General features: G+C 44.1%; 1 protein-coding gene across 4 annotated transcripts in view; it reads left to right on the forward strand.

Annotated features, from left to right (window-relative positions):
- The window catches only part of COL24A1 (collagen type XXIV alpha 1 chain), an 808926-nt gene that overhangs the window by 680780 nt on the left and 100153 nt on the right, over window positions 1-27993 (forward strand). The window lies entirely within an intron of this gene.

Below are 27993 nucleotides of genomic sequence, written 5' to 3' on the forward strand. Positions count from 1 at the left end.
TTCCAGGTGGCCACGTGGGGAGCTGACTGCCGAACGCTCTGCTCTCCAGGCGTTCAGCAATTCTGAAACAGACTACTTTGGCTCTGCCTCTTCTTATGATACAATGCATATTATTATTATTACTGGTATCCATATAGCGCCATCTTATTTCGTAGCGCTTTACAACATTATCAAAGGGGGAGATTTATCAATAAATGAGACAATTACAAAAACTTACAGGAACAATAGGTTGAAGAGAGCCCTGCTCAAACGAGCTTACATTCTATAGGAGGTGGGGCATAAAACACAACAGGACAGGAGATATCAATCAAACAAGGTGGAGTAAAGCAGAGCTGGAGGAGAAAATAGAGTGCTGCCCTTTAGGAGAGAGCAAGGGACAGATATGTAAGGTAGATGTTACTCTGGGAGGCCATAAGCTTTCCTAAAGAGATGGGTTTTGAGGCACTTTTTAAATGATTGAAGACTAGCGGAGAGCTTGATGATCAGAGGCAGGCTATTCCATAGGAAGGGAGCCAGTGGAGAGACCGAGAAGGGGCCATACCTGCTAGAATTGGTCAGTGCTTTATAGGTGTGGATTAGTACCTTGTATTGACTCCTATAGGATACTGGAAGCCAATCTAAGGACTGGCAGAGGGGAGAGGTGTGAGATGAGCGACAGGAGAGGAAAGTCAGTCTGGCGGCAGCATTCATTACAGACTGTAGCTGTGCAATATGACTTGTGGGAAGACCAATTAGGAGAGAGTTACTATAATCCATGCAAGCGATTACTAGAGCATGGACAAGCTCCTTAGTAGTATCTTACAAAAGAAAGGGGCAGATGCGGGCTATGTTTTTTAGGTGGACCAATGTCATTCTGCGAATGAAGCAGATGTGCATCTTTTCCACCCCCCCCACCCACCTTACGGTTGTAAAGCTAAGCGCTCACTCGATTAATAAAGTGCTCACACACTATTAATAGTGGTTATGCTTTAGTCAGTGCCCTGTTGTGGGTCCTTATTGTCCCTATTGTGCATCTTGTATTTCGGACTACTCTGATATCCTTGACCTGGCTATTGTCTCTTGATCTCCTGTCCTCTGGTTTGCTTGATTGTTGGCTATTTCCCGACTATTTTATCTCGGCTATGTTAAGCCTATTCATGCCAACATCCGGTAATATGTTCTATTTGAGTTTGTGTGACACTTTGAGTCGGGGTTTATACTGTGACATTTTCCCAGCGTTGCGTTTTTTTGCGGACCAAATAAACACTTAACATTCCCAAGGCACAGCTTGTTTTATTCATTGACAAATGTTATTTTTCCAGCTCTTACCTTAGCCTCGATTTAAGATTGTTGGATAGCTTTTCAAATGATTTATCAACAGAAGTCACCATTAAAGTATGCGGGATGTTTTGTAGATAAATCATTTTGATTGTGATCATTTGAAAAGCTTATAAAACATACTAACTTGAGGCCAAAGTCTTGATTTAATTTGTTGGATACATTTTTTTAAAATGATTTATATTTATTTTTGGATAAACTGTTTAAATGATTTAGTATTATAAAAATATTTTAACTTTGTATTATTTAGATTTTTTTTATTATATGCATACATTTGTATGTTGTTGGTTGTTTTTTTCATTTGTTCATTTGTTCATACACACACATTTGTATATATAATGTTTTACAAATATTTTGACATGTTAAAAAAGTAATCTACTATGGTCCTCTGTGCACTTAATCAATTCATCTTAATGAATTGGTTTTGGTCAAAAGAGCTTGCCCATTTTCTTGGGCCATGGTAACAAAGCACATCTCTCGTGACTACTTACTGAGGCCACTAGTAGCATTTCCTGAATTAAGACCTTTGATTTTTGAAGTTCTCAACTTTGACATCATCACACACACACATCATGATGATGCCGATCATGTCCAGTGCTTCTGAAGAAGCACTGGATTCAGTCCTTGTCTGTGAGAAGCATTGATTAGGACCAAATACATTAGAACTGAAAACTCAATCATAGGCAGAGCGGCTCCAACAAGGAGACTGTCCCAAGGCTGGATTACAGGTAAGTTTTTTTTAATTTTATTTTTGTATTATTTAAACAAGGGAGTCCGTAATATAAACTAAGAAGCAAACAGTCTAATGTTAAAAATTAGTATATTTATTTTTAATGTCGGAGAGTTCCTTTAAGGATGACATTTAACCTATTACAACCCTAAAGGCAAAGCGATTGTGGCACAGTTTGAAGTGGTTCGTGGATCCAGAATCCCTCTCCCCACCTCTTTCATCCAAACTGACCATTTCAATTTAAATTCCTATGCAAGAGAAATTACATAAGTTATTTTCCAGGCAGCGATTACAGTGGTTTATACATCTTATATATTATCAAACTGTTCCATTAACCATTTTTTTTTTTTTTTTTTACTTCCTGTCCTCCCCACATATTTTTACCCCTCAACCACAATTATTATTATAGGTGCACACATGTGTTGAGTAGTGGAGGCTCATCCGAAGGGGAACTTGTGGTAGCGCCTCACCAGGTTTTATGTGGGGGAAAAAATATTTGCAGTAGTTTCGAAATACTAAGATTCTTTTTCTGGAAGCCAAAAGAAATATGGGAACAATGTGTGTCTATTTAATTCTGTAATATGTTTCAGTTTTGCAAGGCCTTCCCCCCTTCAATTCAATGTCCCAGTTAAATTGTGTTTTAACAGACCAACAATCTTCCTCACAGACTCCTCATGCTCACGTACCACCATGTGTTGAACCCACTGACAATACTAGATTCTTCGATCAGGATCGTCCTCATTCATGGCATGTAATAATCTTAAACTTTACGAATGTGCCGTATGCTTGTACTGCTAACTCCTGTCTCACGTGCACATTGTGTGGTAGACGTCTATGGCGAGCATGCAACTATTCCAATAATCTGTCCCCCTACTCCCTCACACAAAATATAACCCCCTACGCACTGCACCACACACAGGGTGTGTGTAAGTGCTGTGTGTGTGTGAGGGCATTGTGTGTGTGTGAGGGTGCTGTTAGTGTGTGTGTGTATGTGTAAGGGTGCTGTGTGTAAGGGTGCTGTGTGTATGTGTAAGGGTGCTGTGTGTGAGGGTGCTGTGTGTAAGGGTGCTGTTAGTGTGTGTAAGGGTGGTGTGTGTGTGGGTACTGTTTGTGTGTATTGTGTGGGGGTGGGGAGTCCGTTTAGTTAATATCCCCCCCCCCCCCCCCCCCACTTACCTCTTTATAGGGAGCGGGGACTGTGCTGCTGCCATCCAGTGGTCCAGTCAGTAAGTGAGTGAACTCTAGCCCCGCAGCGGGCTAGAGTTCACTCTCGCGAGATCTAAGCATTGCCGCGGAGGAACCAGGCGGAGCTGCTGGCTAGAGCTCCCCGGGTCCTCTCCTGCCTCCCTTCATGCCTGTGGGTCGGTGAGGGAGATCTTTGATCTCCCACCGGCCCATGGAGGGAGGCACATAGCACGGGCAGTCACTCAGACGGCCACTACTGGGTCAATGCTGCACAACATGCAGCACTGACATTTAGCCTCTCCATGCTGTGCATGGAAACACTGAACGTTCCCCATAGAGATGCATTAATTCAATGCATCTCTATAAGGAGATGCTGGTTGGTGCAGCATGGTGTTTTGCCGCAGATGTGCAATTGCCTCCCAATGATTTCCTATGAGAAAGCATTGTATTGGCTGAGATAATTAATTCTGATGATCTCAAGAATTATCAGGGGCGGAATAAAGGTATGTTTTCTATTTAGGCAGGGTCAGGGAGGCTAAATAGTGTTTTTAACAATATAGGATCAGGAATACATGTTTATGTTGATTTAATTAAACATTTGTCAGCCATAAAGGATACTCTCCCTTAAAATAAAACTATTAATACTAACTTCTTTGAAGTGTGTTCTAGTTTTGATTTCTCCTTTTTCTATGTAAATGGAGAGAGCCAAAAACTTCACTTCTTCAGTACTGAAACATGCAGTAAGTTTGATTTCCCATTTATTGGATCAAGGTATTGTAAGAAGTCTTGTAATGCAGTTTCTTCTCCTTCTCATATAAATAAGACTTCATCAATATATCTTTTGTAAAAGATAATGTTATCTTTCCAATGATGATCATTCCAGATGTAATAATTTTCCCAGTGACTCATGAAAAGGTTGGATAAATGTGGAGGGAATTTTGTCCCATCGCCCTACCTTTCTTCTGTAGATAAAATGTCCCCAAAAAACAAAAATAGTTGTTGACTAAGAGGAATTTAATACCGTTGATCATGAATTCTATTTGTTTATTAAAATCTCCACTCTCATTTAGAGAATATCTTACAGCATTGCATTCTCTCTGTAACAGATACCCTGTTCATTTGCCTGGCCATTGGATTTATTACATTGTTAACAATTGAACTCGCAGTACTACCCCAAATATACGAATTTGGAAAAGAATAGCCATGTTAATTTGTTCGTATAACCGAACAAACTGTCGCACAAGAGACCACCCAGACTAGTGGTGTGCCGCCAATTGACTCATTGATTCTGTGCCAAACCGCAACTTCAACATTCTAAGTGGTTCACTGGGTGGTCGTCGATTCATATGCACGAATACGTGGTGGCGGCCATTTTGTTTTGTCGAACGCGTACAGCGGGATTTGGTCATTGAGTGTCTGGAACTGTTTTCGGGCACTCGAACTCCCGAATACCGCTGAGACTTCCAGGACCACTTAGATTCGTGCCAATTCATCCGAAGGAGGCAGCGTTCGGTAAAAGCATTATACGAACGAGGCTGAACACGACGATCAAATTCACGAACACTGATGTGAATGGTTGTTCGGTATTTTTAAACATACGAAAAGGGCCCGGCCGCACCAGCTGAATGCATTGAACTATTTTGGGCAGGAGCCTCGTGTGCGGCCGGGCAGAAATGGGACTTCCATCTATCACCTGAATGCCTGAACCGATTTGCATGATTCTTTAATACGTTGGTCCCCTAATTATACCCTATCAAAATATATAAGTTTTATGGGAATTGTATGTGCGGTTATAATATTTCAGAAAATGTGTAAAAAGTTCATTTTTTCGCTTGGAGATAATTGAGTTGATACAGTAATTAACTCAATTATCTTCCAAGCAGAGGGAAGGCATTTACTGTAATGAATGGGAGTGTTTAACTTTGTGACTGTACACTATTGGCTGTTGAATGTATTTTTCGGTGCCCCACAAGGTCCACATGGGTGGGAACCTTGTGGGAAAAGTTGCATAAAAGGCCAGCCTGGCACATTAAACTGTCAGATCTGCTTAACCCTCAATACGTAGCCTCGTCTCGTGTTTGTAGGGAAACTGCATTCAGCTAATCACTAGCTCTTGTAAGAGCTCTGCTATTCTCGCTCTCTACTGGTTTGGCTGATGGAACATCTGGAGCATACTGCAGCACAGCCTCTCACAAGGGAAAAGGACGTCTCCAACGGCTTACACCCCTCTGGCACACAGGGTGGCCGTTACACTCTCCTATGTTCTATAATTGCATACAATGAGGTGATGTCTGCTACAACAAGAAAACAACATTTACACCAGATCAGGTCCATCAGGTTTTTAATTGCACTTGTGGTATCACATCTTTATAAGCAGGAAGAAATGATTTATGTATTGTAATTGATTTCCTGTGCGTGAATTTATCCCTGAAATAATGGGTGTTCCCAGTGGAGATGAGAGATTTTTTATATATTATAGGTAGAAAATAAAATACTGGACTCCTGGGTTTGAGATGTGGAGAAAATTCTATTCTGCTGTAGTGATAATGCCCTCTTTTTTGGCTTTCCATAGAGATTATCTAGGGGATTCTTCATGGTTTGTAATGGATTTCCTTTGATATCCGCCAGGAGAGCGCTTTTTGGAGGGAAGATGCCTGAGACTAAGGGGAACAAATGCTACCTAAGAGCCAGCCAGTGCACCCCATATTGCAACCGCAGGAGCTCCCGAAGGTTTCCCTTTTAAACAAAAACCTAGTAGTCTGAGCACTGACTCACTTTTGATATCCCTCTCTATCAGGGTTAAACTAACAAAAGCATATCGTTGGGTTGCACCAACCTTATTAGATAGCAACACTCTGCTCTCCTTTCTGCACTCCAGTGCTCTCAGCTAGCCTGCTGCTTTCCTTTCTGCACTCCGAGTGCTCCAAGCCAGCCTTGACTGCTTCCTTCTGCACTCCCAGTGCTCCAAGCCAGCCTTGACTGCTTCCTTTCTGCACTCCCAGTGCCTAGTCTCCTTGACTCTCTCACTGGAGAGAACAGCCTCTCTCCTACCTGCTTCCTGGGAGGAAGCCAGCAATTCCCCCTTTACCTGCCTAGCAGGGAGGGGTTTATTCCCACTGCTACAGCTGATTATCTGCAGCTGAGCAGTGGGTTGGAGACAGTTCCAAAAATCTCTGGCCTGGACCTTATTTCTCCCAGTTGTGTATAAACTGTGGAGTGGATCATTGGCCCACCCTGCTCTCCAAATGCTCCACCCCAGGGGCCCATAACTAAACGTTGGTTTGTGTTGCCTACAACACAAACTACACATACTCCCCCTGGGGTTAAATGTCATAGGCCTATCTGCCTTCACTTTATCACAGTGTGTGTGTATGTATGTATGTATATATATATATATATATATATATATATATATATATATATATATATATATATATATATATATAAAATATGTGTGTGTGTATATATGTATATATATATATATATATATATATATATGTGTATATATATATATATATATACACATACATACATACATACATACATACATGTGTGTACTCAAGCACCTAATGTCTGCTCTTGGGGAAAAAATCCATCTGGGGCTCTCTGCAGTGCAAGGCTAAAAAGTGCCCTTGAATGAGGCACCTGTGACAAGGAGGGGTGCAAAACCAAGGAGTTGGTCTGACGTTGAGTGCTGTTGCAGGCACGCAAGCAGGGGCACGAATAGTGGAGGACGCGGCCTGGATGGAAGCATGGCTTGAGAGAGGTTGTCACTGAAGGCAGTGAAGACATTGGAAGGTAGGCAGATTGTGACCATGAGGGAAAGCGACCAGTGCAGGACGGGGACAGGAGGTGACTCAGAGCAGCTCACACTGAACACTGAAGGAGGAGGGTGGGCGCTGGAGGTGGTGTTGGATTCGGAGCAAGGCAGAAAGGTCTAAAGCTGAGGCAGGGGAAAAAGATAAGTAACACAAAAAACGTATATACTGTTTAATAAGGACTGTTGGAGCGGTGGAAACCGGCTGGGTGAGGGGGAACTGCTACCTGTGTTCCCTGAATATAAACTGATTATTTTGAGAAATACACATAAACAAAAAAATAAAAAGGGGGGGGAGGAACAAGGTGAGGGAAGAAAGGAAATGGTTAATTAAATACTGTAAATGATGGAAAGCAAAGCAGGAATCTTGGGGGTGGGGGGGGGGGGGGAGGAACAGGCCAGGGCCATTATAGTCCTCACCCTCTGCAACATTATCCTCAGCCATCCACTGGTCATGCCGGCCTGCGTACCACTCTGGTGTTAGGTAAGCCTCTTCCAGCCACAGCTCCTTCCAGACCAGGTCCTCCAGTTCCGTCACTCACTCCTCCAGGGGCTTTTCTCCCAGGAGAGGCATCCGCAGAGCCCTGCAACCGCTGCTCCTGGCTTGGGAGGCTCTCTCCACCAAACCTGAACATCTTCTAGGGCCTCGTACCTGAGCTCCTTCCGAATGGCATCCCTCCAGTCCATTATGCCCTCTTCTGAGACAGGACCACCCTCTGTAGTCTCCAGTTAAACTCCTCCTCGTATGAGGATGCTGCCTGGGGGCTAGCTCACTCCAATCTCCCGAGCTACTCTGCAGACAGGGACGCTGCACAGATGCTAGCGCTACCCCTCTTGTCAGTATTCCATACAGAACTCCGGTGTCCCTGGGATGCTTCCCCACTTGCTAGGAAGCCATCCCACTGCACGCTTCAAAGCTACTGCTTCAGCCCCTAGCCGCCGCAGCTTGGCCCGGGTCTCGCCGTTGCTTTCCACCCTGGACCAGGGTCTTGGGTCCAGCTTCCAGTGGTCAAATCTCTCCTTCCAGGCAGATACTGTCCCCTCTGCCTATTCCGCTGCAGCTCTGCTTACAGTGATTATAGTTATTGCCTTTACAAAGGCAATTGCGTCTCTCTGGCCAAGCACTCTTGCTTTATCCCAGGGCTAGAGGGATCCTGCAACCAGCAAACAGATCCGAAGTCTCTGTCACTTGGATCCCTACAAATCCACACAGGACACAAGCTCCAAAAGGAACTGACATACAAAACTTCCTTTTTCTTGGGACTAGCCCAAGAACAATCATTACATCAAGATTATTACATCAAGATTGCTGTGACAATTCAATAAAAATACAAACAGTCAAATCACATTAGACAACAAACAAGAACTTGTAATAACGTAATGACATATTTATAAAGGGGTGGGAAAGACAACAATTAACATAAAACATATCTCCTGCCTGCAGAATTAGCAATATGCAAATCTACCCGAATATGCAAATTACCAGTCTTGCTATTCAGGTAGTGCATATTGCTGTTGCTACCAACAGAGGGCACTAAACAGGCTCCATAGCCAAATCCAGCTAGCTGGTAGCAAACCTCAGCAGTACAGGAGAGCAGGCAATACATTTCACAGTAAACAAACACACCATAAACAATTACATTACACACACCCTGCACCTATAATGGCTACAGGGTGACTAAAACATAAGAAATGTCCAACAACCTACGTAAATAGTCTGTCTGTAGGTCCAGGTGGTGATGACTACCGTCACAGGAGAAAAATTACAGATTTAAAATTTGTATTTTATTTGTTTTAAACACCTAATCTAGGTTTAGTTCCATTATATGATCATACAATGCATAAGCCTGCCACAACGTCAATGTACCCCTTTTTTTTTGTTATGTGTTGAAACATATAGACATCATATATTTCATGAACATAGAGAGAAAAGAAAAAACAAAAAAGACATATCACATGAATGATAAATTACACAGATACATTTAGTCCATACATAAAAAAATCAAATTGATGTTGTTTAACAAATTATACTACTCAGGCCTGATGTATTTGAAATTACTACCTATGTATTCATATAGTAGGAGAAAGTATACATTTTAGGTGGTTTTTAAATTAAGTTTATAATACAGTTAATTTGTCTAAGATTATTTCAGTCCAAGATCATTTTGCAATATTATTCTACTGTTGCTCATATATTATTCACATGACAAAACAAACAAAAAAAAAGAAAATATTTGGCTGGGGAGGACGAGAGAACATCGCACCCATCCTTAATTGCTGATATACCTATGAGAACAGTCTTCAATATGAACCGCCATTTAAAGTCCATTTAAAGATCTAACTCGATAGAGGTCTAAAATTGAATAGTAGATAAAGAATTTAGTGGTCTTCTTATATTGATATCTGAAGTTATAATATTCACACCATTTAGACCAAATTTTATTATACTTTCTAATACCACATTTTTGAAGTGTATAGTTTTTTTTCATTATACTTTGGTAATTAGTTTGGGATATAATTTCAGAAGAGCTAAGGCTTTCCCCGCTCTTCCAATACCTGGTTATACAGACCTTTACCATTAAACCATGAACTGCCAAACACATTTCTAGTTTAGATAGACATGTGAGATCAATATGGAATAGAAACTTTTCAGGAGTTAATTACATAATTTTTAAATTCAAATCTTTGAAGAGTTGCAACAAAAACTTTTTTTTTTATCCCAATCAGTGAGGAACAATCCCACCATACATGCGTTATAGTTCCAAGATCTTTATTACATCTCCAACACTGGTTAGAATAAAAAAAAAAATTAAATTGAAGATAAACTACTTATAGTTCTAATCAGGGGTGGACTGAGAACCCTCAGGGCCCCCGGGCAAAATAAATCAAGGGCCCCCTTACAGGCCCCACCCATGCTCCACAGCAAGCGCCACCCTTGTCCCGCCTCCAGCCACACCCTACACAATCTTTCGGCACAAGGAACAAAAGTGCAATTATCCCTTCGAGGCCCCTAGTAGAGACTACAATTGAGGGCTAATGGGCCATGGAGTGGGGTCTTTCTAGCAGAGGCCATCTCAGCGTCCATTAGATAGCCTCTACTGGAAACAGTAGCCTCCAGGCCCCAGTAGAGATTACAATTGACAGCTACTGGAGGGGGGGTCATTCTAGCAGAGGCTATCGCAGTGTCCTTTAGAGAGTGTGTTAGAAAGAATCTCCTCCAGGCCCCATTAGAGACTACAATGGAGTATAATGGGGCCTGCAGGGGTGTCTCTCCAACACTCTGGTTCCTATTCACAATATAGCAACACAACATAGCTTGCTGATACCTAGGCCAAGTTGGCTCCTCTTACCTTAATTACTGTTGCTGGCTGGCAGTCTGTGGGCTTGCTAGAAGGCTGTGGCTTGCTGGCTACTGATGGCAGGCTGTGGGCTTGCTGGCTGGGGCTGACAGGCTGTGGCTTGCTGGCTACGACTGGCAGGCTGTGGGCTTGCTGGCTGTAAGCCTGTGGCTTGCTGTAGGCCTGTGGGCTGGCTACTGGCCTGTGCCTGTCTGCTGGCCTGGCTGGCCAATGGGATGACTGGCTGGCTACTGGCCAGCCTGTAGGCTGGCTGGCTGGCTACTGGGGCACTTGTAGATTATTTAAAGAAATAATCCATGCACAATAACCACTACTGCTCTGGTGCCAGGAGGGCCGGGACCCCCTCCCAGAGTAAGTAGTCAAACCGCTTAAGAACAGTTTGACAACTTACATGGGGTCTGCTGTGATATGGGGCTGTAGTAGGGTATAGGAGCAGTGGTGCAATGTGTGCGGGGTGCAGTGTGAAAGGTTCAGTGTGTGTGTGTGGGGGGTGTAGGGTGTGAATGTGTAGGGTGTGTGGTGCAATGTCTGTATGAGGGGGCTGTGTATGTGTGTGGCAATGTTAGTATGGGGGGCTGTGTGTGTATGGGTGGGCAGTGTATGTGAGTGTGTGAGGCAATGTGTGTAAATGTGTATGGTTTGTGTGTGGGGGCAGTGTGTTTATGGGGCTTGAGTTCACTCTCACCACTGTGACCACCAGGAATCCCTGGTGGTCACAGTGTTGAGAGTGAACTCTAGCCCGTAGCTCCAGGGCTAGAGTTAACTCTCGCGAGAGCCAGAGCGCGGCAACGCTCTATGCTCGCGCAAGAAAGACCCAGAGGAGCTGCAGGCTGAGCTCCCGGGTCCTATCTTCCTCCCTCCCCTGCTGGCTGCCCGCGCGGTGCCTGCGGACCGGGGAGAGAGATCGGCCAGCAGGGGAGGGGCAATTGCGCCATTGCCCCCTGGATCCACCAGTGATATATACAGTCCCACTGTGTGCCTTTTTGTCTCCCCCCAGTCCCTCTGTATGTTTCTTTCTCCCCCTCACTGCTCCTCTGTGTCCATGTCTCCCCTCTCCTTCCCAGTCTCTCTTATCCCTCTACCTCTTTCTCCCCCTCCCCTTGTGTGTCTTTCTCCTTTCTCCCTGTGTCTCTCTCTTCCCCTGTGTCTCTTTCTCCCCCACATCTCTCTTCCTCTCTGTCGCTTTCTCCCCCCTCCACCATCTCTCTATTCCCCCTCTTTCTCCCCCTGTGTCTCCTTCTTCCCCGTCTGTCTCTCTCTCTCTCCCCCTCTCTTCCTCTTTCTCCCTCCTCCCCCTGCTTCTCTCTCTATTCTCCCACTGTCTGTTTCTCCCCTCTTCTCCTGCCTCTATCTATTCCCCCCTCTGTTTTATTCCCCCCTATCTATTCCCCCTCTGTTTTATTCCCCCCTATCTATTCCCCCTCTCTGTTTTATCCCCCCCATCTATTCCCCCTCTCTGTTTTATTCCCCCCTATCTATTACCCCTCTCTGTTTTATTCCCCCCCCTATCTATTCCCCCTCTCTGTTTAATCCCCCCTATCTATTCCCCCTCTGTGTTTAATTCCCCCCTATCTATTCCCCCTGTGTTTAATTCCCCCCTATCTATTCCCCCTCTGTTTTATTCCCCCCATCTATTCCCCCTCTCTGTTTTATTCCCCCTATCAATTCCCCCGCTCTGTTTTATTCCCCCTCCCCCTGTTTCATTGCCCCCTTCCCCTGTTTTATCCCCCCATCTATTCCCCCTCTGTTTTATTCCCCCTCCTGTTTTATTCCCCCTCCTGTTTTATTGCCCCTCCTGTTTTATTTCCCCTCCTGTTTTATTCCCCCTCCTGTTTTATTCCCCCTCTCTGTTTTATTCCCCCTCTCCCCCCCCTGTTTTATTCCCCCCCTCCCACTTTTTTATCCCCACTGGTTTATTGCCCCCCCCCGTTTTATTGCCCCCTCCCCCTGTTTTATTCCCCCCCCCCTTTTTATTGCCCCCTCCCCCTGTTTTATTGCCCCCTCCCATTTTATTCCCCCCATATCCATTCCCCCTGTTTTATTCCCCCCTCTCCCCCCAGTTTTATTGCCCCCTCCTCCCCCTGTTTTATCCCCCCCTGTTTTATTCCCCCCTCCCCCTGTTTTATTGCCCCCTCCCCCTGTTTTATCCCCCTCTTTATTGCCCCCTCCCCATGTTTTATTGCCCCTCTCCCCCTGTTTTATCCCCCCCCCCCTGTTTTATCCTACCCCTCCATTTACCAGAAGTCTGAGGGGGCCGGCCGCGTTATATGCTGGAGCCGCCGGGCGGTCCGGCGGCATTCCTGTTCTGGCTGTCACTGACGCTGAGGACGGGAGGAGGGAGGAGCATGTGTCTCTCTCACTCATGCTCCTTTGCGGTTCCCACAATTCCCAGCACAGGATGCTGTGCTGGGAATTGTGGGAACCGCAAAGGAGCATGAGTGAGAGAGACACATGCTCCTCCCGTCCTCAGCGTCAGTGACAGCCAGAACAGGAATGCCGCCGGACCGCCCGGCGGCTCCAGCATATAACGCGGCCGGCCCCCTCAGAGTGTGTGCCACCGGACCGGCCACCCGGTGGCACCCTGATGCCGCGACCCCGGTGGGCCAATCTGGTCCTGCCGCGGGGCGACCTTGGCGGCGGGCCCCCCTCCCGGCCGGGCCCTCGGACCATGTCCGAAGTGCCCGACCGGTCAGTCCGCCCCTGGTTCTAATAATATCAACCAGCAGGAACTATCAGCCATTAAGAGTCTTAAGAATAACCCTGATCTTATTATTAAAGGGACAGATAAGGGAGGTGGAATTGTTTTGTTAAATAGGAAGGATTATATTGAGGAAGCATCGAATATTTTGGGTAATAGAGAATATTATCAGGTTTTAAAGAGTGACCCTACGAAGCTATATGAAAAGGAGTTGAGAGTCCTTATACAATTAGCTTTTTCTTGTGGATGTATAGATAAGAAGGAAAAGGGTTTCTTTTTGGCCACACAGTGTAACATACCTATTTTCTACCATCTGCCTAAGGTCCATAAATCCTTAACTCGACCGCCTGGTCGTCCCATCATCTCTGGTATAGGTTCCCTTATAGCTCCCATTTCTAAATGGGTCGATTTCCATCTTCAGAGGTATGTCCCGCATTTACCTTCGTTTATCAAAGATACAGGTCATGTCCTGTCTCTTATGGAGGAGGTTGAGTGGCAAGAGTATTACTGTTGGGTCACCATTGATGTAGTTTCACTCTACACTAATATTGATCATACGCTTGGCCTCAGAGCTATTTCCCACTATCTCTCCTCTGATCCTTTGTTACCGGAAATACAGGCTGATTTTATTTTGAAGTTCACGGAATTTATTTTAAAACATAATTATCTTGAATTTGATGAGGTTTTTTATTTACAAACCAAGGGGATTGCGATGGGGGGCGAGTTTCGCCCCATCCTATGCCAATTTGCTCATGGGCCTCTGGGAGAGCACCATGATTTTGGAGAATTCGCATTGGATGGGCCGACTCGTCCTCTATTGCAGATTCATCGATGACATCCTTATTATTTGGAAGGGAGGTTGGGAAGAATTAGAAGATTTTGTCTCCTATTTAAATAATAATCTATGGGGTCTTACCTTCACCTATCATAGACATTTGTCCACCATTGATTTTCTTGATCTCACCCTGACAGGTTTTCAGGGGAGAGTTTTAACCAGGACCTTCCAAAAGAGTGTTGACGTTAATGGGTATCTCCATGCTGATAGTGGCCATCATCCGACTTGGATCCAAAATATCCCTTCGGGCCAATTTTACAGGTTAAGACGTAATTGTTCCTCCCTTTTGGACCATGAGAGAGAGTCACTCCTATTATGCCGTCGCTTCATAGAAAAAGCTTATCCTGCTAATCAGATCAGACGGGCTTATTTGAGGGCAGGGGCATTAGAAAGGGAGGACCTTGTCCCTCCGTCAGGCCATTTAAAGGATAGGGTAAGGCCACTTGATCAGGAGTCGCACTTGAAGAGGGTGTCACATACTAGTAATCACAAACTTATTCTTAACCTTTAAGATGAGTATAATTGTCCACAAAAGAGGAGAGCTAAGTACAACATTAGTACTAAGGATGTGGGAGTAGGGGCTTCTCCTGTCTTTACTACGGTTTTCAACAAATATTATGATGACATTATTAGTGTCTTTTAGAAATACTGGCCTATCCTTAGAAAGGACCCTTTACTTTGTTTTAGCATTTCAGAACTCCCGAAGATTACCTTTAGGAAAGCCCCAAACTTGAAAAATATATTGGCCCCCTCTAAACTAAGGGACAATGTGGAGGGGCAAACTACCAGTAAAAATGGTGTCAACAATTTGCGTTGTGGGCGGAGTAGATGTTTGACCTGTGGGTATATTTGTCACAATATGTCCACTTTTAAATCATATAGGGGAGAAGAAATTTTTGTGGTTACCCATAGGATTACATGTAGTACCCCCTATATTATATACCTTTTGATTTGCCCTTGTAATCAGCATTATGTAGGACAGACCACCAGACCTTTGAAATTTAGATTTAGAGAGCATAGACTGGCCATATTGAACAAAGATAGGAGATCTTCGGTTGCACGACATTTTGAGCTGTTTCATAATAGTGACCCGGCATCTATTAAAGTGATGGGAATAGATTTTATACCTCCCACTAGGGATCCTGCTGTTAGGAAAAGACATCTTACCAGGGCTGAGTCCTTATGGATTTTTAGATTAGATTCCCTCACACCAAATGGCTTAAATGAGGAGCTAGAACTTTTTTAGTTTGAGTTCTCTTTTCTATATTGAGTTGGTCTGCTTAAGAAATATATGTAGCTGCATCACCGAGATGCAACAATAATATAGGGGGCATCTGCATTGCACCCTTCTTGTGTGTAGATGTCTTTTTTCTCTGACTCAGATTTTTGCTGTCTAATAGGAATTACTATAAATTTCTTTTATATTATGTGTTTAATTTTAATGGAGTTTTATATGTTGATATTAAACCAGATTGTGTGGAACTAATTCGCTAAACTTTTGTTAACTTGTTTGTTAAATTGTCAGTATTATATATACCATCAGTATATGTTTTATGTTTAACAGGTTTCACTTATTTAGTTTGATTACCTATAATTATCCACTCCGGGGTTTACCTGCTGGTTTTATTGTGAGCAGGTATTTAAACCCTGGGTGGTGATCTACGTACACGTACTGATCTTGATAAAGTCCCACAGCTTGAGACGAAACGCGTCGATCTGTGGGCTGTTGGCTGTTCCTTTCTTTCCATTTCCCCTGGGTTTGACTTCCTGTCTTCATCTCTGGCTGAATACCGCGGTCTTTTTTGAAGATACCGACCGCGGTTTTGATTTATGGGCTGTTGCTGTCTGGGCGGTTGCTTTATCACTCTGCACCTATTTGTTCATTTTCCCTACTTCATCTCCACTGTGGTCTTTTTTGAAGATCCCGACCGCGGTGTGAGGGAGTTGGAGTCCCCTTGACGAGGGTTTATCTGGTTGCCTTTTGGATCCGCCCGACAGCATTTTTATTCTGCCTACCCAGGGAGGATTTCCGGACGTTTACTGGTTTTTCATTTCATCTTATTTTATTATCATTGTTTTTTTTGTTTTTTGTTTTATATCTATTTATATTTTATTTATTATTTTTCTGGTTATATTTACCTCAGGTGGGGGCCCACATCGAGGTTAGGTATATTTTCTTATATATTATTATTATTGTGTTTATTGGTAATTTTTTTTTTTTTTTTGCTTTGTTTTTTTTTGTATCCACTCTAACTTCACTTAGTGATCGGACCTTTTTAAATATATTTTCTATATTGAGGTCGTTCCACCTTTAACGGCTATTTAGTGAAGTTAGTCAGTGGATACATTTAGTGTTACGTACTTATTTTTTGTTATTTTTTGTGATACATTTGTATTTATTTGTCCGGTTAGATATAACAGTGGTGATTGGAATCATTAATTCCCTGCTCATTAATCTTTTATTTAATTAATAAATGGTTTTTGATAATTCTTATATTATTTATTTAGTTTTATATTTATAAGCGCACACACCCTATTTTCCATTTCTGAGTGTATAACTCATCAAGTCGCTAAAGTGGGTGTGGAGCTGCTACCCCCCCCTTTTTTATTTACTTATTTATTATTTTGTGGTGTTACTTCTATATGTACCGTTCTCTATATGTCCACTATTTGACCTAAAAAAATTTAAATGTACAGCTATAGAGAAAATCCCACAACATTGGAGGGGAGGCAATAGGGAGCAGAAGTTGGCCCAGAGAGAAACATACTGGATCCACAAGCTCCAGACACTTAACCCTTTGAGACTGAATGTCGATGTGGATTTAGTGTGTTTCCTGGGCTAGGTGATATAACCCGTTGGAAAGGTGGTGACACTGATAGAAGCATTGGTAGTGACCTCAGAACAAAATTAGAAAAAATCAAAAGAAATATATAAAAGAGAAGTGTAAAAATCAGATTCTAATATGAGAATTGTCATGTAAAAAAATGCAACACAGGGCGTGGTTTGGCCGCGAGCGAAGATGGCCGCTTAGAGGAAGAGCTCCGACCCACACAGCAGCTAAAGCGGGCTTACACCTCAGCACGGCACGGACATGGGGCGCACTAAACGCCCAGACGGCTCCCAAACCCCCAAGAACCCGGCGACTACCTCACAAACAGGTCCCATGGACGGGTACCTGGCTCCGGCGACTACCGAGCACCACGTGGCCGCGGGCGCAAACATGGGCGACTCCCCGGCCCGCTCACCAACACCAGAACCGGCTGCACCCACGCTGGCAGAAATCAGCGCGGACATAAAAGCAATAAAAGCACTAGCAGCAGCAATGGTCACCAAAACGGACATTCCGACCCTCTCTGATAATCTGCACGCGGCGATCCGCATGGAGGTAAACTCACTCAGGGCCGAAATCTCCACACAGGCAACCAGGATACAGGCAGCTGAAACATCGGTGCAGGCTATTGGGGAGAGAGTTGAGGCTTTAAACCTGGCCATACACAGGCAAGGCAATATTCTTTTACACCTAAGACGCCAAACTGAAGATCTTGATAACAGGGGCCGCAGATCAAACATAAGGGTCCGCGGCCTACCTGAACCAGAAGGGGCGGAAGCCGTAGAAGCTACATTACAAACGCTGTTCCGCGACATACTGGGACCGGAGGCACCAGACTCCATAGCGTTTGACAGGGCGCATAGGGCTAATAGAGCACGCACGTCTGATAACGTGCCAAGAGACATTATATGTTGCTTGCACTCCTACAAACTGAAAGAGAAAATAATGAACAAAGCCCGCGCAAGACCCACTTGGCGATTCAACGGCGTAGAAGTTGCTCTCTACCAAGACCTGTCTCCCCTTACGCTTGAAGCCTGCAGGGCCCTGAGACCCATCACAGTGCTACTCGGAGACAGAGGGATTCCATACAAATGGGGTTTCCCCTTTATGCTTTTGGCCAGACATCATGACGAATGGTTCCCGTTACGTTGGCCGGAGGAGGTGCCCAGGTTCCTACAGCGCCTCAACCTCCCGCCTACAGAGGTCACCGACTGGATCCTGGGGCCGACGGACCAGAGGCAGGGAATCCAAACCCCGGGCCAACAGCGAAGGAGACAAGACAACACGCCTAGGCGCCCACAGGCTTGCAGGCAACTGATGCCCACAGATCCGGAGGAATGAGGCTGGGTACCCCTCCTACACCCACCAGGCAAGAAGGACCAACCGCGACACGAACGTCATACCACGGCCTGCAGATAACCACAGACACCAACGCTATCCCGTGTACAGCAGAAGACAGATAAGTACTGTATGCATATACACATATATAGGGACTTCCACAGGGACAAGCACGACCAAGTATTACAACACAATCATAGCATACCCCTGGGGACGGGAGGCTACCCCAAGTTGATTGGGGAGGGGGGCTTGATGGGGGTGTTGTGCACCGCATGGCTTGCTCGTGGGTTGGGGCCCTTGCAAGGACAATTCCACATGTGTACATAGAACACGAACTGTGTCGTTATATAAGACTGCTGGTTAATTACGGGACACTTGAACTCCTGATATAATGTGGTATCACTGATGCTACGAATGCGATGTGGTCATGCCACAACACTAATATAAAAGCTACCTGAAGCACTATTTGAGGGATGGATGGAGGGTGGTGGGAGGTGCCTAGGGGAACATATACATAGCTCTTGTTTCGCTGTTAATGTTGTATCAGGCTGTGGCGGGTGGGATAGTTCTATGGGTGGGAGTATGGCTGTGATATTAATGTGCCCTAGGGCTATGGAGGAGGTGGGAGAAAAGAGGGTTAAACTGGGGCTCCAACTATGCCTCCATCAGTAGCACAAGGTCTCAGGGGTTGGGGGGACGCGGGTGGGTCTGGCTGGGCGGGGGGGTGGAGGGTCCTTGGGAGGTACTGAGGAGTGGCGCTATTTATTGGCTGTAACGCACTAGGGAGGGAAATGCGAGTCCCCTGCACTGCACGATAAACACGAACTGAGACCCACGCGCCCACTGCTGCCAGACATCCACACGCCCACGACGCCTTATGCCTCCCCCCCCCTGCACGCAGACGGACGGCCCCGCTCCTGACTCTCGACCCAGGGGACCCAAGCCAGGGACCGATATGGGGGACAGGAGAACCCGTGCCGCACTCCCCCTGCAGCTGACCCAATCCACTGCGACCCACGACCTGTGCTAACCTAAAACAGCAATGGGCTACCCACCCCGACATAGGGAAGGACCAACAGCCACTCACGCCGCACTAACTTATCGGATGATAACCCATACCCCTATATGACGTGACCGTACAGATCGATATTTTCATTGACTTAGCTATTGACTTAAGATTAGGAACAAGTGGGACACGGACATCCCTCTGAGAGACCCACACACTACTACACTACTAGACACTGAGCCCCTGCTGCCTACTGGGCAGTGGCACTGGGCTCAATTGGTCTCACCACCACCCCGACCCACACCTGTGTAGATCACATTACTGGGGGACCCAACACCGCGGCTGCCCTAGCTTGCTAGGGGACGGTACGGTCTTGTTATCCACCCAGCTACACAGGACCCCCTCGTATTGAGGGGATAATTCTATTTCTTTATTGACAACACGCTATTGCGCACTCGCACCGGGGGCCTCCTGGGACGGACTGAATTGGGCGTGGACCGAGCCGCACCCAACTCGTGGGTGTCTTAACTTACGAGGGTTATACCCTCCCTCTTACTTATCTGTAACTGTATACTTTCTTCCCCCCCCCCATCTCCCACCGGCAGTTGAAGTGCGCACGGGCATCTGGACTTAGGACACCAGAACACGACCACAGAGACACCAGCGCCCTCGCCCACAATCACCCCATGGCATACACGGCAGCACCTCTTCATGTCCTAACGCAGAACTGCCGAGGCCTTAACACGCCTGAAAAGCGCACACACCTCCTACGAGAACTTCACCGCAAACGGATCTCGGTGGCAATGTTACAAGAAACGCACCTCAAAACTACAGATACCCACAGACTGAAGGATAGAGGATACCCAATCAACTACCATAGCACTCACCCTGAAGCTCGAAAAGTAGGAGTAGCGATACTGGTGGCCGCTAATCTTGCATTCACTCTGCTGGACCAAATGGCAGACCCTAACGGTAGGTTCCTTTTTATCAAAGGCACGATTGCGGGGAGGAAATACACCTTTGCCTCTATCTATGCGCCAAACGCAAAACAGGCAATGTTCCTGAGCAAAACGTTCCGCCAACTGGCGATATTTACGGAAGGTTCGCTCATCATAGGGGGGGACTTCAACGCACCGCTTGACCCGTTGGTGGATTCATCGACAGGACACAGTAGTATACCACAAACCGCGATTAGGGCTATAAAGACCATGCGAGACCTGAGATTGGTGGATGCGTGGTGGACCCGACAGCCCGGGATTATACACACTACTCAGCCATACACAGGAGATATTCGCGCATTGATTATGTCCTTATACAACAGGAAGGCCTACAATATCTACTGTCGGCTACAATCACGCCGACACCATGGTCAGACCACAGCGCAGTGTCCATGAAGTTGGACTCCCCGCTGTTCAGGCCCACTAAGACGGCGTGGAGGCTAAATGAGTCGCTCCTATCGGACCCGGAAGTGAAGGCACTCCTGACAGAACATCTCACCAACTACTTCAGTGAAAACGACACGGAGGAGGTGTCGAAAGTGACGCTATGGGAAGCACACAAGAGCGTGCTTCGAGGTCATCTCATACGGATTGCTTCGCGTAAAAAGAAGGAATCGCAGCAACATATGCTATGTTTGCAGATGACACAAATGTTTGCAAATGACACAAAACTTTGTAAAATAATACAATGTGAGCAAGATATTACTTTGCTGCAGAGGGATTTAAATAGACTGGAGGACTGGGCACTCAAATGGCAGATGAAATTTAATGTTGAAAAATGCAAAGTTATGCACTTCGGCGTAAAGAATACACAAGCAACGTATACCCTTAATGGAAGCGAATTAGGGATAACAACACACGAAAAGGACTTGGGAATTGTTATAGACAACAAACTATGCAACAATGTGCAATGTCAATCAGCAGTGGCCAAGGCCAGTAGGGTATTGTCATGCATGAAAAAGGGCATTCATTCTCGGGACGAGAATATAATTTTGCCTCTTTATAAATCACTGGTAAGACCACACATTGAATATGCTGTGCAATTTTGGGCACCTGTTCTAAAGAAGGATATTATGGCTCTAGAAAAAGTGCAGAGGCGGGCTACAAAATTAATAAAAGGAATGGAACATATCAGCTATGAAGAAAGGTTAACAAATTTAAACCTATTTAGTTTAGAAAAACGTCACCTGAGAGGGGATATGATAACATTATACAAATATATTCGAGGCCAATACAAACCATTGTGTGGAAATCTATTCACAAACCGGACTTTACATAGGACACGAGGTCATGCGTTTAGACTAGAAGAAAGAAGATTTCGTCTAAGGCAAAGGAAAGGTATTTTTACTGTAAGAACAATCAGGATGTGGAATTCTCTGCCTGAAGAAGTGGTTTTATCAGAGTCCATACAGATGTTCAAACAGTTACTAGATGCATACTTGCAAAAACAGAATATTCAAGGATATAATCTTTCAATGTAGGGTAATGTAGGCTTGATCCAAGGATAAATCTGACTGCCATTCTGGGGTCAAGAAGGAATTTTTTTCCTAGCTTGTTGCAAAATTGGAAGTGCTTCAAACTGGGGTTTGTTTTTTTTTTGCCTTCTTTTGGATCAACAGCAAAAAACATATGTGAGGAAGGCTGAACTTGATGGACGCAAGTCTCTTTTCAGCTATGTAACTATGTATGCTGGAACTCACCGACCGGATCTCACAACTGGAAACACAACACAAGCGATCGCAACTCTAGGAGCACTATCGCTCACTCTTAGATGCCCGCCGACAATTGGTGGAACTGGTAGCCAGCAAACATCATAGGGCGACGCAACGATCCAAGGCCTTCTTCTACATCCACGCCAACAAGAGTGGGAGACTTCTAGCCCGCATGATCCGACCCCAACAAGCCAGGGCGCAAGTACACGAAATACGGAAGACTGATGGCACACTCACACAATTCCCAGAGGCAATAGCCACTGAATTCCGTAAATATTACCAACAACTATATAACTCCACGCCGTCGCCCTCTGATGCCCGCGGAGCAGAACTACAAGACGCAACAACGCTCTACCTACAAAAATTCCAAGCTGACGCTTTAACATTAGAAGAAGCGGAACTACTGGAGGTCTCGATCACCATGGAAGAGGTACAAGCGGCGATTAAGGCAGTGAAGAAAGGGAAGGCTCCGGGACCAGACGGATTCTCAGCGGGATACTACAAGCTATTCAGAGACATTTTGACCCCTCACCTAATGGCAGCCCTCAACCGACTCCAACAGGGGGACAAATTCCACCAGGAGACATTAGCAGCTACCATCACGGTAATCCCTAAGCCTGGCAAAAACCCCGAAAACTGCAGTAGCTACCGGCCGATCTCGCTTCTTAACGCGGATGAATATTCTCCCACGGCTGCTCTACTACTTTCACACCATCCCCTGGCACGTTCCACCAGAATTTTTCACATCTCTTAAGTCGGCGGTGATAAAATATGTGTGGAAGGGAGAAAGGGCACGACTCAGCTTTGACAAGCTATGCCTACCTAAGAATTGGGGCGGTCTAGCTTTACCGGATATCCGCAAATACTTCCATGCCGCGGTACTGCAGCGGATCAGAGACTGGCATACAGCATCTGATAGCAAATTATGGGTTGCACTGGATAGAGAAGACATGAACAAAGCCCTTTACAGGCTCACATGGCAAGGCTCGGCGGACGTGACATCAAAACTGGGCACTGAATCACCCATCACACAAACGCTAAAGATGTGGTCTCTCATAAGACGATACCAACATATCTCCCCGCAGCCGAGCCCCCTGATACCGATAACTCATAATTCGGAGATAGGTGGAGGGCTGCATCGTTCTTCCTGGCCAATAGAGGGAGACAAAGACTATGTCCCGATATTCGAGGTCCTAAATAACTCTGGGATACGGAACATTCGGGAATGGAGTGAAACACCACAACCGACGTTAATGCACAGATTTCACTACGCACAACTACGGCATTTCTATCTGTTGGGGTGATGGGCGGGCAGTGTGTGACGTCGGAGCGCACGTAAGCCGCGTTCCCACGGACCAGGAAGTAGGGTAATGCAGCAGCCGGAGCTATCAGGGCGGTGAGAGCGCCGGGACGCTGAAACGCCGAGACTCTGAAAGCAGCGAGGCATAAGCAACAGGCTGAGCGGCGGAGCAGCTCTTACTAACCTGCCGAGAGATAAAGGTCGGTACACTGTTACACAGCTTACTTGCTACGGATGGTTGTGGATCTTTGTGGAGCTGCTGCGGAGGAATGAGGCAACAAAGTTGTAACATTGCGACGTTGTAGCTGGTGTATCCACTGGTCCACCTGTTATTTCTTCCTCCGAGAAATCTTCCACAGGTTTGCTGCAAGTTTGCTAAAAATGCTATAGAGACACAAAGTAAAGCTGTAACTCTGGGGCACTCATCTGTCACTGATTTTTACCCCCATCTGAAGTTCATCATCTTGTTTAAAACGGGTCTGCTACCGGGCTGTTTCTGATACTCGACGCTGAGTGCGATAAGTATATACCTACAGTTTGATGGCACTTGTGTATGTAAATAGAAGAATGATTTTGCCAGAGGAGAAGTAAAACTTTCTCAGCGTATACGAATTAATTATTTAATTAATTTCTGTGGATAAAATCGTATTTGTCCTCCTGTTTGCCACCAAACCTCTACTCTACATCTGAGAAATAAGAGCTAATTTAAAGGGGCAGTTAACTGGTGCTGCAGTGGAGAGGAAAGATTTTTCTTTTTTCTTTTTTCTTTCTTCCTTTTTTTCTCTTTCTTGTCAAATATGACAATGAAAATATAAAACAATTTTTTGTGAGTAAAAGGGGAAAAAAAAGGATAAATAGATCCAACTATTTGCTTTCTACGGAGCCTTACTCCATATTTGGACAAATAAGAGACAAAGAAGAGATAACTTAAAGGGATATACCCGGTATAGCAACGAGGAAAGGAACATCTGCTAAAACTGACAAAAGAAATACTCATCAATAGTTAACCCTAGCGGAGTATAAAGTCTAAACTTGAAGTCCAGCACACATGCCTGCAAAAAAAGATAAAGTCCAAAACATGGAGAAAAAGAAGGCAACAATAGGCACATTTTATTCACCTAAAGTGCCTAGTACAGACTTAGAGAGGCAACGCAAGTCCCTACCGCTAGAAAACGCTCAGCTCTCCGCCCTTCAAATATCAAACATATCAGAGGACGACTCACCACATCTGTCAAAAAACTCGCAGGGTCTGACACAACAACTGCTAACTCAAATGTTGGACAATTTATATAAAAAGATTCAAACGGATATTGAAAACAACTCTAAAGATGTCAGAGCAGAAATTGCTACTCTCTCAGAAAAATTTACTAACCAGGCAATTATATTACAAAAAATCCAAGAGGAATACGAACAAATTAAAACATCGAATATACAGTTAGAAAAGAGACTGCAGGACACTGAGAAGAAGCTGACTGACTTAGAAGATCGCTCCAGGAGAAACAACGTAAGAGTCAGAGGTATACCGGAATCAATCTCACAAGAAGAATTATATTTGCACTTGATCAGTCTATTCTCCAAAATACTACCTAGACAGACGCTGGGCCCCGAGACCTTTGAAAGATTCCATAGACTGGCTAGACCTAACGGAACCGATAAATCCTATCCAAGAGATGTCATGATTTGTTTCTCGAGTTTTTGGATGAAAAACCAAATAATGCAGAAGATACGGAACGGGATCCTCGACACGGAAGAATGGAGACACTTAAAAGTTTATCAGGACCTATCCCAGAAGACAAGACAAGCAAGAAGAACTTTTTTCCGAAGAAACGGTTATCCTCAGGAATAAGGACATAAGATACAAATGGCTGTTCCCGACGGCAATTATGGTCTTCTTCAAGGATAAACCATATACTTTCAGAGACAACATGGCACTAAAACAGAAGATGACAAGTTTGGAACTTATCCCTTAGTCAAACCAAACTCTCCCCTCTCGTTTTTTTTTTTTTTTTCTCTTTCTCTTGACACTAGAAGAAAAGGTGTTAAAAGGTCTTAGGCACGGCACCAGTGTCACCCACTCATGTATATAATGCATATAAATATAGAAGACTATATAACTATAGATTTACATACAGCACATATAGAGTAATAAAGATAGATTTGTATATACACTCACGTAAGGGAATATGAGCATAAAGTATAAGTCACACTTATCGATACACCATAAAATGTATATGTATAGAAAGGAATGAATGAAGTGAGTCTCACAATTGACACAAGTTAATGATGATTTGTATATAGAGTAACATAAGAGATATGAATATAAAGTATAAGCTACATTTATTGACACACTATAAAACGTATATGAATAGTAAGGAATGAATGAAACGAGTTTCACAATTGACACAAGTTAATGATGATTTGTACATAGAGTAATATAAGGGAAAATGAGTATAAAGCATAAGCCACACCTATGGATACACTATAAAATGTATATGTATAGAAAGGAACGAATGATGTGTATATGTATAGAAAGGAACGAATGAAGTGAGTCTCACAACTGATACAAGCTCACAATTGTATAAAAGGAGGAGAAGGGAGATCATAGATCAAGATAAGAGCTAGGGAAAGGAGTATTAGAAGACAAAATAGGAGGATAGAATTGCTCGAGATAATATAAAAATCAATAGAAGGGGGATGTAGTGGATAGATTCCGTGCAGGATAAAACGAAAGAATACAGCTATGCCTTTAGAAATAGGCCTGATAAAAAGAAAGGGAAAGGGAAATGAAACCGAGAAGGTAGAAAAGGGAAGGAGAAGGGAAGGGGAAGGAAGGAAGGAAGAAGATAAAAGAGAAAAGAAAGGGGGAAAAGAAGGGCGGAACAATATGAAGGTTAGAGGGATCATAATAAAGAACAAAAGGCCCACTTTCCTGGTCCAGGGTCCTGCGACGGCAGCAGGGTTAAATATGAAGACTACACAGAGTACTTCATATTATGGTTTGAATGAGGTATTAGAAAGTTGGAGCTCCACTAGGGGGTCCAAATACACAGGACCGACCGGTGGAAGTATGAATGGGTTTGAGTGTCGGATACTACGTGAGGGGAGGATAGAGGGGCAGAGGGTGTGGGGTGAGCTGCGGTAGTATGTCATTAAACATACTTACTATTAACGCAAGGGGCTTAAATTCAGGTCAGAAAAGAGGACATTTGTATAAATTACTGATTGACAGTAAAACAGATATTGGTTTCGTCCAAGAAACTCACTGGTCTAACTTAACGCCCAAACTATGGAACTATAAAAAATTCCCAGTGGTTCACAGATCTAACTTGGTGGGAAAGGGCAAGAAAAGAGGGGTGGCAATTTTTTTTTCAGGTAGTTTAAAATACGAGCTGATCCATGAGGAGACCGACCCGGGTGGTAGGTTCCTTATAGTGATTGTTCGTATTAATGATATTTTGTATACTCTAAAAACGTCTATGCTCCAAACCAATCCCCATATAGGTTTTTGGGAAATTTGATGCAAAAGATTGACCGCGTGTCGTCTGGTAGCTTAATCATAGGGGGGGACTTTAACTGCACCATAGATGATAAAATAGACAGGAATAGAAGCAAGTCCGCTTACATAGATGGTAAGCAAAGAACAGGCTTATCAAAGATGCAGACTATTATGGCAAAAAACTGTTTATATGATGCCTGGAGAACGTCTAATCCAGAAGCAAGAGATTACACGTTTTTTTCAAATGTTCACCAGACATATACCAGAATTGATTATTATTTGGTAAAACCTGAAATTTTGGAGCGAGTTAAGAAAGTGTCAATTGGACCTATAACATGGTCCGACCATGCCCCTGTAAGTTTAGTCATAAAAAACAACCCTGAATATAAATTTAGAGATAAATGGAGACTTAATGAAAATCTATTAAAATCAGAATTTAGTGTAGACGCATTACTCACTCAATCTAGAGAATTCTTTGAAAGTAACGACACAGGGGACGTCTCCAATGCCATGCTATGGTGTACTTTTAAATCATATATTAGAGGATGCCTCATAAAAATGGGAGCTACTATAAAAAAAAAGAAAGGAAAAGAGCTTAATGAGCTTTATATCGAGCTGGCAAAACAAGAACGCCTACATAAACTCACCATAGATCATAAAATCTTGGAGGTCATCAAAGAGATTAGGGGAAAAATATTAATTAGAACTCAAGAAAGGATTGACAAAGCTATGTTAACTCTAAAACAGAGATGGTACTACGGAAATAATAAAATAGGGAAAAGTCTTTCAAATAAATTAAAAAATAAAAATAAACTTCAATCTATAAACTATATAACTGTTGGAAGTAAAAAAATGATCCAACTCAAATTGCTAAAGCATTCGAAGACTACTATAAAAATTTATATAATATAAAATTTAACGAGCCATCCGAGGGTGAAACAAAACAGTTTCTGGATAAATTGAGTTTACCAACTATATCAAGGGAGAAATTAAGCCAACTAAACGCCCCTTTTTCTATTCAGGAGATTAGCAATACCATTAAAGCTTTAACAGCAGGTAAAGCACCAGGCCCAGATGGCTTTTCTTTAATCTTCTATAAAAAACTAAGCGATATAATCTCTCCATATATATTAAGAACATTTGAAGATCTCGCTAACCATAAAGCCATCCCAACGGAATTACTCCAGGCCACTATAATACCAATCCCTAAGTCAGATAAGGACCCTACGTATACTTCAAATTACAGACCAATTTCTCTTATTAATCTAGATATCAAGATATACTCTAGAATTCTGGCCGACAGATTAAAACAAATTATACCCAATATTGTACATATAGATCAGAGTGGATTTGTAGAGAGCAGGGGCACAT

This window comes from Pelobates fuscus, chromosome 7 (genome assembly GCF_036172605.1).
Source record: "Pelobates fuscus isolate aPelFus1 chromosome 7, aPelFus1.pri, whole genome shotgun sequence".
Classification (NCBI taxonomy): Eukaryota; Metazoa; Chordata; class Amphibia; order Anura; family Pelobatidae; genus Pelobates; species Pelobates fuscus.